Below are 10,116 nucleotides of genomic sequence, written 5' to 3' on the forward strand. Positions count from 1 at the left end.
TAAAACATGAGTAATGTCTGTAAGTGCATATAAAAAGTGTGGTTAAAGAATATTTATTGCCATCTGTATTTCAATATTAGAAAAGCCCCTCTGTATTAATGGCACAGCAAAGGAAACAAAAGGTGCACCTGTATTCAGCATGTATTTGTCTTCACTACTTTGCTTTTGCTTCAAATGAATGTGAATATGAATATAAGGATGCAAATATAAGTACTCATGGAGATCAGGTACTGATGTTCAAATGCTCAGAGTAACATAAGAACCAATCCTATGCTAAATCAGTTGGTCCACTTTGCCTAGTAAAGCGACTCTCCATGTTCATAAGTACAGGTCATTTAGTAAGTTTTTTCTGTTGGAGACTGACTGCAAGCAAAGCATTTCTGAAATATGAACTTGACATCTTAAGATACAAGATTCTTACAGGGAAATTGTGACAAAATGAACCAGTTCTCTTCTGCATAAAAAGAAAAAAAAATGTAGCATCTATGGAAGGGAAAGAATTTTCAGTGTGCTTTTAACATTCTGGAAGCAATTGTGTGTTTATTTTTAAGAAGAAGACTGAATACTTTTTCAACAAGAAAGGTATCTACATTTCAACTCAAATCTTATTTCATATACTGTATTTGTTTTCTGCAAAGAGAAATGCACTTGTCAGAAATTTATTTATTTTTCATACCAAAAATATGGAGTATTGCAAATTCATCAATACACATTGAATCAGGCCCCTTGTATCCAGTTTCCAAATTATACAGTACCTTCTAGTTTAAACTATTAAACTGTGAGATTAAGGGTAGATTACTTAAGGAAGCACAAATGAAAGAAAAATATTTTATGAAATGCTGCACTGCAATTTTAAATGCTTAGTACAAATGTCTCAGCTTTTCATCAATAGTTAGAAAATAGTAAACTTCTGCCCCAACAACCATTTGGCAGCATTCTATTACATTAATTCTTGGGAAGAGACAAGGTCACTAAAGACTCCGTAATCAGCACTAATTCTCTTATTTAAACCACCAATTCACAGCAATAATTTCCGAGTACCTTATAGGAGGTTTTTTTTAGATTAAAACTGTATTGATAGTTACCTGAACTCTGATTTCTGCAAAAAGTGTGTATCTACCAAACAAATGGGATTAACAATTCAGTCACTGAATTAAAGCACCTTTATGTGGTAAGTGAAGGACTACACCTTCTGTTTCTCTTTAAACAGAAACATTTAGCGCTGACCAATCAGCATAAATGTAGGAATGATAGGTCTAACAATTAACTGCAGATTTCTGAACAGCACAGTTAGACGTATGCCTACTTGAATGTATGGGTGCAAACTGTTCTCAGTTGTGATTGGCTGGGGCATCTACATGTGAAGTATTGACTTCCTTGGTAAGAGACGGAGTTGCAAGAATATCTTGGTCATGCCCCTCTGCTGGGCTGGCTTCTTCCGTTTTTTTTATGACTTAGTAAGCAAGGAGACTTGTTTCCAATCTGCTCCAGCTAATTGAAGTCAATATTTCACTGTATGTTTGCATTTGTCTTTGTTTTTCCATCTTTGTTCGACTCCTTTTCCTAATATCTACCTCAAGCAGACAAAGCTCTCAGCGAAGCAGCTCTTGCTGCTAAACTTGAACCCGCAGCTGCTGATGAGTCAGTGGTTTTGTTTTAGCTCCTGGAACAGCCATTTCCACCTTCGGGACTTGGGTGGCATATAAATATGGTTAATAAATTCCTTTTCTATTTGGGCAGCTTTCTGAAGCTTTCCCCTTGAAGGGATTCTTCATTGGGGCAGGTTCCTACAATCTCGTGTCAGCTGCTGGTGGTGAGCTGGGCTTTCCCCAGTAGGCTGGGATGATCCCTGCCACCCAACGATCATTCTTTCGGCTAGCCCAGGGGTAGGCAAAGTTGGCTCTTCTATGACATGTGGACTTCAACTCCCAAAATCCCTGAGCCAATCATGCTAGCTCAGGAATTCTGGGAGTTGAAGTCCACATGTCATAGAAGAGCCAACTTTGCCTACCCCTGGGCTAGAGAAAGCGATTCTGGAGTCATGAGCCGCTGCAGGACCACAATTTGATGAGGGCTGTTCCCGTGCCGTTTATGTTTTGCCTGATTATTGCGGTTGTGGCTGGCTGCCTCATGATGGCACCACCATTTTGAATCAGACCAACTCTTAGCTGACAGTGGCCATTTTGTTTTTTGCCATTTGTACTTTCTTGCTGGTGCCTGCAAGGTCATTTCTCTGGCCTCAGGAGTATTTCAAGTCTGGTTTTTCATCTGATTCTTCAGTATCATCCTATGCTTGGCTACTTTTTTTTTTTTACTGGATTTGATTTTATTTCCATTTTCTGCAGGGAGGTGATTTCCAGTTTCAAGATGGCTGACCCCTCTTTCCCTTAGGAAATCTAGTGAGGGCAAAGAGGTCCACCACAAGAGCTTCCAGATCTACCGCAAAAGGGGAGTCTGGCCACATCAGGTCTTGACCTCCTACATCCTCTAAAGCATCAGCAGCTGCAAATAGGGGTACAGAGTGTAGGAAAAAAAGCATTGGACCATCTTGTTTCCCAAGGCTGCCAGGTTGGCTGAGGTTCCATAAGCGGAGGAGTTGTCCCCAGACAACTAGAGTCACCTTTTCCAAAATTTTCTCCCCATTCACTTAAGGAAGGGCATCTGTCCTGTCTTCAAGGGGACCCAGTGCAGCAGTATCCAGTTGCTTCTGTCCCATCTTATAGGGAGGAACATTTTTTGCCTTTGGCCCTTGTGTCACAATCTGCTCCTGCACCACTAGACGTGCTGTACTAGAAGTAACCTTCACTCCAACTTCTGTAGGGCTCCCTTATGGAGAAGGCCAAAGGCCCGTTGTGTCCCAGGATATGAGCCAAATTATAACACAAGCTATTTGAGAAAGTTTTGCTTCAACCTTTAGGCATCATAGCCATACACAATCCCTTCCCCTTGGATTGATCCATGTCCATGTATCAGGTTTGGAGCAGTGACTATGGTACTCCAATTCCTTCCTTGGCTAATAGCAAGGAATCTTTCAGGGAGGAAGAGTAGATAGATGATCAGGATGAAGGAGTGCTTCTGGAAAAACTGGCATTTACCGGTCTTTTCCATCTTACAATTTAGTCTCCTAGCAACGGAAGTCAATACCCCACATGTGGATGCTCCAGCCAAGCAACTAGAAGGAACGTGTCAGGTAAGAACCAACGTTCATTCTACAACAAAATGAAAAATGGATGCACCTCTCAGGATTATGCAGCAAAATAGTTTATATCATTGGAATACAAGATTCAGTTAAAACCAGAAATAAATGGAAAAAACCCAAGTAGATTATATATGCATTAAGCAACTTACTTTATCCAAACAACAGCTTCTTTCATATCCAGCTGCAACATTCTGCTAATGTTGAAACAGTTTGATAAGTGCCACATTCAGTATTTTTTGAACCAATTTCAATATGGAACTATTTGCAGCAATAGAAGCAATTCTTAATTCTTCCAATGCTACCCAGAGCAGAACTGAGTGACTCTCACTGAAAGAACCAATAACTTTACTTTCTCAGCCTCTTTACAAAGGAGGGCTGGGGAGTTATATAGTAAATAAATAAATAAATAAAAATAAATACAAGAAGGAGTTACTTACTAAATGAAATCTCAATTCTATCTAGTTGGATGTTGTGTGTGTGTGTTTATCTACACACACACACACACACACACACAGAATCAGGATTTGGGAAGATGTGCAGGAATTGGCCTTGAAGAACTCCTTTTTGTAGAGACATTTGACTCAGTGACTTGCAGGGGCCCTTGAAGAGTAAGGCTCATCAATGTTTAAGAAAAAATTAAACTCAATGTTTGCAACTGGAGGCAGTTTTTGTGTGAAAGATACCTAATCTTAGACATCAATGGTAACATTTTAAAACTGTTAACAAACATACAGATTATATGGAAGTAATATTAAAACACCTGAACTTGTTTAGTACTTATGTGACTTGGCAATTTCTGGATATTTGGCAATAAATATGCTACCGGACTTACAGTATTTGACAAAGAACAGGATAAGTTAAAGCCTGATTCCATAATCACTTTGACTGGTTTACGATTTTATGGCATTTGATGACCAGTGGTCATCAATTAATCTGTGACTAGTTTTTTAAAAGCTGCATATTGAGAATAAACTAATTCTATAGGCTCTGGTTCACATTCACTTGCAAATCTGAGCTTCCTTTCTTTTCAGCAGAACCCCAAATTCATTCCAGTCAAGATTAGCTTGTATAGTAAGGCAAAAGGTATTTTCATACTCTGCTATTGGTTTAAGCCATAGAAAGCTAATCTAGGCCATAAAGCTTGGAGGTCTACTAGCAGTTTTCATTCTGAGAACAAAAAATTCGAACAATGAATAATGAACAATTAAGGACATCAATGCCATGTGAGGCATGAATGGGGTTAGTCCAGTAGCATGTCAGATCGAGACACAGCAAGCCATATATTCCTGGAGCAAAAAGACATAGGATATTATGGGCCCATAAAATTTTGATTTCATGAAGAAGACATTAAAAATACTCATCATAATTAGCAAGTGTTAAAGAAATGGCTTCACAGGGGAAAAAGAGAGAGAAAGTGGAAGGCACCAGTTACAGGTTTTAAACAATCTTGAGATTTACAAATGGGGAATTACCTTTATAAAGACCAACAAATGTTCAGAAATATATCTGTAAATGTAGGTGTAGGAAGATACCAGAATTGGACCACAAAAATCCAGATGGCCCTTTAAAAAACAACAACAACTGCTCAAACGTGTCAAGCAAAATACTGCACTATCAAAACTCTCTTTCTCCTTTATCTGGGTAATATGTCCACAGGACAAGCAGGGGCAAATTCTGACAGCACACTCTCTTTCCCTGCACATGTAATGTCCATCTCCTTCAGCTTTTCACCAGCAAAATGAAGCCCTGGCTTGATCATGAGAATTGTCTTAGTGCTTTATTCCAGAATATATCTTGCTTGACAAAACTAGCATAGTAAAATTCGAGTAGACAAAAGTTAAATGAGTTAAATGAAAATTCGGACTTCAACCAAAGTAAAATTTTAAGGAATTTTCTGTCATTTAATTCAGGGAAAATTTTTTGTACTACTTCTTAATTGTTTTCTAACAATTTTTGTAAATATATATACAGGTAGCGAGAGGTGGGCTGCTATGCTGGAACGGTGACGTGTGCTCACCCCCGTGGCTCTGAGTGCTAGCAGAGTCCAGCACAATTATACTATTGCACCTGGGCAGGTAGCTCATGGTGCACCTGCGTGTCCACACATGATTTCGCTACCTGCCCAGGTGCAATAGCATAATTGCACTGGACTCCGCTAGCACTCAGAGCCACGGGGGCGAGCACACGTCACTGTTCCACCTTAGCAGCCCACCTCTGCAGGTAGTCCTTGATTTATGACAGCAATTGGATTTGGAATTTCGGTCACTAAGCCACAATCTCATAAAATACCACTGCATCCCTTAGTGACAATAATCCCTGCAGTTCTAGTTGCCATTGTAAATCAAATCTCAGAGTCCTTAGGGAAGGAAACTTCCTGCTGGCTTCCCACAATCAAGTCAGTGGGGAAACTGACAGGAAGTTACAAGTCCCAGATGGCTCTTAAGCAAGTCAGCAGGTAAATAAGGAGATGCTGCCAGATGGGAGAGGGCATAAGGGATGTGCATTTTGCAGTGAGGCTTGGGGGTGGTGGTGGCAAGGGTACACAGGAGTAATGTGAAATGTGGTGAAGTTCAGTGAAGGTATTCAAGAATTGGGGAGGGTGGGATGTCACTAGCATGTCGCAAGTGCAGACGGGCTATGGAAGAAGGGTGCATGAGTGGGCAATGACTTGCGACCTTCCCTGCCAACTCTCCCATTGACTCTCTGGGGAAACCAGCAGGGAAGATAGCAAATGATGATCATGTGATCATGGAGCACTGCAACCAGTCATAAGTGTAAGCCAGCTGGCAAGTATCGAGATTAGGATCACATGACTGGGGAATATGTTGGAATGGCAGGAACTCCAAGGACTGGTCATAGCCATCATTCAATCGATGCCATTGTAACTCTGAATGGTCACTAAATGCATGAGACTACCTGTATACGGAAAACATGACTTAAATGGCAAGTAATGGCATAAGTAAACAGGTTTTCCATAATGCATCCCTACAGAATATAACATGACACATAATCTGAGAATATTGAGCATATTTTTGTTCCCTGGTTGTGACATTCTGCAAGATTCTAAATCTAATCCAGCAATCTGTTTTATGTAGTAACTTTTCCTATAATTGATATATAGAATTCTATATCACAAGATGCAAAGACAGACATTAACTGACTTATTTGAAATAATTAGGCAAATTAAAAGGAATATAACTGCCAATACAGAACCTATTTGCCAATATGTCTCAATGAAACATGACCCTGCATATCAGAAGTGTTAAAAAAGGACATTCCCCAAAATATCAGCCTGCTATTGCAAGAAACAACATGCTGAATTCTGATCCAACAATGGTTCAATTTATGTACCTGCAAAAGTTGATCTTCAGTATTCAATTTGCAATTCCAAACTTGGCTTCCAGGCACTTATGTCCCCCTGTCCACCTCCAACTAAGCATCCTTTAGTCAACTTTGGTGAACTTGTTCCCTACAAAATAAAAATCCATTGCCAAGGAACAACAGTATAAACATTCAAAATATTTATATCAAAGAAAATATGCCCTTCAAAATTCTGAAGCACAGAAGTCACAATCAGAATGGTAGAGATAGTTGTCTACTAAGAAATTTTTAAAAATGCTATATTTAATTTTAACACCTCCTATCAAAGGCCAATGCATTGCAAGCAATTGACAAATAATCTAACCATTTTAAAAGACCTACTGTAATGTTATAAACATTATCTTAGAAAATAGATTTACCTAATCTGCATATAACCTATTGACAAAACTATGCAAAAACTCATCCTTTCAACCAGAACAGAATCCTTTAGGTCTGAATCCTGTGTTTCCTCCAACAGACATCAACTATAAATATGTAGCTTCTGATCCTTTTATAGTTCAGGACTGCAAAACTCCAGAAAATAATTTATAAGATTCATTCAAAAAATGTGGCATAGGCAGCAATCTCCAATAAGATTACAATTTAATTTATTTGTATTCAATGTATTTCAGATATTTTCTGTTAGTATATAAAATTCTGATATACTTACAGATCTTATATTAATAAGTAGATGAATCTTTTACTAAGAAGAGTTTACTTATACTAATAAAAAAGACATCTTTATATAAATTCCAATTATAATCATATTTCCAAATTCCACTTTTCAGGATCATTGTAATATATATTAACTGTGCCATGAAGCCTCAAAAGAGGATTTTCTAGAGCAATTCTGTGTTAAACCATGGAAAAGGGTTTTTTAAAACAAAATTAAAGGACAAGTAAAGCTTATAAAATATAAAAGTCACTTCAGTTTAGAATAACTGAACATTAGAAATTGAATACATCAGAAGTAAAAATCATTAAATCTAAAATTATTGGCAATAAATGTTTTCAAATTCAAAGATTAAGCTCTCTTCTGACAAAAAATTCTGTATTCTTAAAAAAAATACAGCTTACTGATCAACCTTTTCAGACATGGAAGGTATGTGGATCTCTAAATATACCATATTTTCCAAGTATAAGACGCACCTAGATTTTAGAGGTGGAAGAACAAAGAAAAGAGTATTCTGAACCAAATGATGTACTAATATATAATTTAATAAAATACCAGTGTAGCAGAATACCTTTTACAAACATGTACACTTTTTTAAAACTTCAGAGTTTTAAGATTTGTGGATTTCAATTCCCAGGCTTCCTTCTCCAGTCATGCTAGATGGGGTAATTAGAAGGCAAAAACAACCCAATTTTTGTGAAAACCAAGTGGGAAAAACAGCACGGTTTGCAAAACCAGGAACATATTTGCCATTCCCCAACACCCAAGAGCTCTCTTCAGGTTGGGGGTGGGCTTTGGGACAGCAAAAATGGCTGCATTCTTCCCTCTTTTAGGGAAGGTGCGTCTTATTCTCCGAAAAATACGGTAAGTTGGAGTCTCACAAGTATTTGAGAAAAGCATCTCTCATGCTCAAGGAAAAAACCAATACAATTGTTGAGCTTCTATTTCCTCTTTTTTTGTTCTACCTTTGTTTACACTAGCTGTTTTAAAATAAATCAGGCAATTCAGACATGCAATGCAATGATGTGTGCTAAAGTTATATTAATTTTACTCTATTGCTTTTGATAAGATTAATGCATAGCAGCAGACATAGGAAGATAATGGCAAAATTTTCACACTGCAGGGGAGGACAATTCTAATGCTCTGCCGTTCTTTGAAAGAGAAGAGGTAAAATGTAAGTTCAACCTACCAAATCTCATTAAAAACAGGAGATAAATTACTCACTACAGACAATTTTTGACGTTACGCATTAGGTAATGAGGTATAATATTAAATAATTTTACTTCACTTCCCTTTGAGTCACATTAGGAATCAATTTAGCACAGATGAAAAATGTCCTGATGCATTGAATAAAAAAATAGGTTACCAACATATCTGTACTACAGAATCCAGAGAATAATAATCCTTTGAGCTTGGGTGGCACCAGTGCCTAATGTCTCAACAATGATGTCCTGAAGCTCACTTCCAGATTTGCCTGTAAGGTTAAAGCACTGAATACAAAAATTCAAGCACAAGTAAATATTTCATTGCAGAACAAAAAAGGAAGCCTTACTGCAGGTTTGTTCCAATTCTGTCTAATGCAAACACTTTTATTTGCCGTTTTCGTTCAAACACTGCTAGCATTTATGAAAATGAATACTTTCCATTTTAGTTACACAAAGCATAATAGTCTAAAACAAGTTTAAGTAATGAAATAGGCTTTGTGAATTTATGCACCATCAGCTCATAACTTATTTGTATAAATAGCACATTGTTTAGAATAACTAAAAAAAAAAGAATAATCAAGATAGAATCTGAGAGAAAAGTAAGATCTCAAGACAGAATCAAGCAGTTCTTTCAGCTCCATCTGCATCAACACCACGGGTTTCCACATAAATGGTCAAATGAAGCTAGATTCTTTCCTAAGTGGCCCACTGCCCATTCTAGTATTTATATCCTGTCACCTGGCAGGGCAGAAAAACAGTTGTCAACAGATACAATGCCTTAATATTTGGCACAATTTGGATTATACGAATCGTAAAGACCTGCATATATTCCTGCAAGGCTTCTAACTCTTTAAAGAGTATCAGGCTCTTTAAGAACCCAAGAAAACCCACCCTTCTTTTTAGCTTCTCCAGTAATGCACATTTATGAGGATTTCTTGATTACCCTAGAAATGTACTCTCTGAATAAAGCCACAAAGCTCAGGATATTTTGGCAGCTCTTATATTTTGTGAAGCAACAGATCAAGATGTACACACACATGCACCTTCACACAGACACACAAAACAAAATATGGTCTCATTGAACACCACAACTGCATCCAGAGGTAATATTATTTGAACATAAACCCATAATTAACTGTAATTATGCTTTGTTGGAATAAATCAACCTTCACAAACTGTGATTTGAAATTGTCTGCTTCAATGAATGAATCATACCTAAGGTTCACATTTGCATGGGTCCAGCTTTCAAAATAAACTGTGTTGCTTTATAAAAGGAAATAAAAGTTTCCCAACTCCTCTGGAGATATTGAAAGAAAAGACAGGGAAGATTGCTGGCACAAGCCTCTTACAGGCTTTTTCCTCATAATGTAGTCTTCTGTTTGAATAAGCTGTCTGGATAACTAAAGCTATAAACCCAGTTCAAAAGAAGAATGGGCAAGAATATTGGCTCATTTGCATGCAAGTAAAAACGACATAATTCAATGGCTGCAACTAAAAGCACATTTCACAAGCTTTATTTTTCTTTTAAAATGAAGCCTAGGCTAAGAGGCAAGAAATTCTCAATGATTCTGGCCAGGCTAAATAAAGAGGAGTCTACCAGCAAGCAAGTAATGACTGATGACACAATCCTGGATTACTTGGTCACTCCTCTGTTCACAGTATCAGTCCAAAAGGAACTC

The sequence above is a fragment of the Erythrolamprus reginae genome, chromosome 3 (assembly GCF_031021105.1).
Source record: "Erythrolamprus reginae isolate rEryReg1 chromosome 3, rEryReg1.hap1, whole genome shotgun sequence".
NCBI lineage: Eukaryota > Metazoa > Chordata > Lepidosauria > Squamata > Dipsadidae > Erythrolamprus > Erythrolamprus reginae.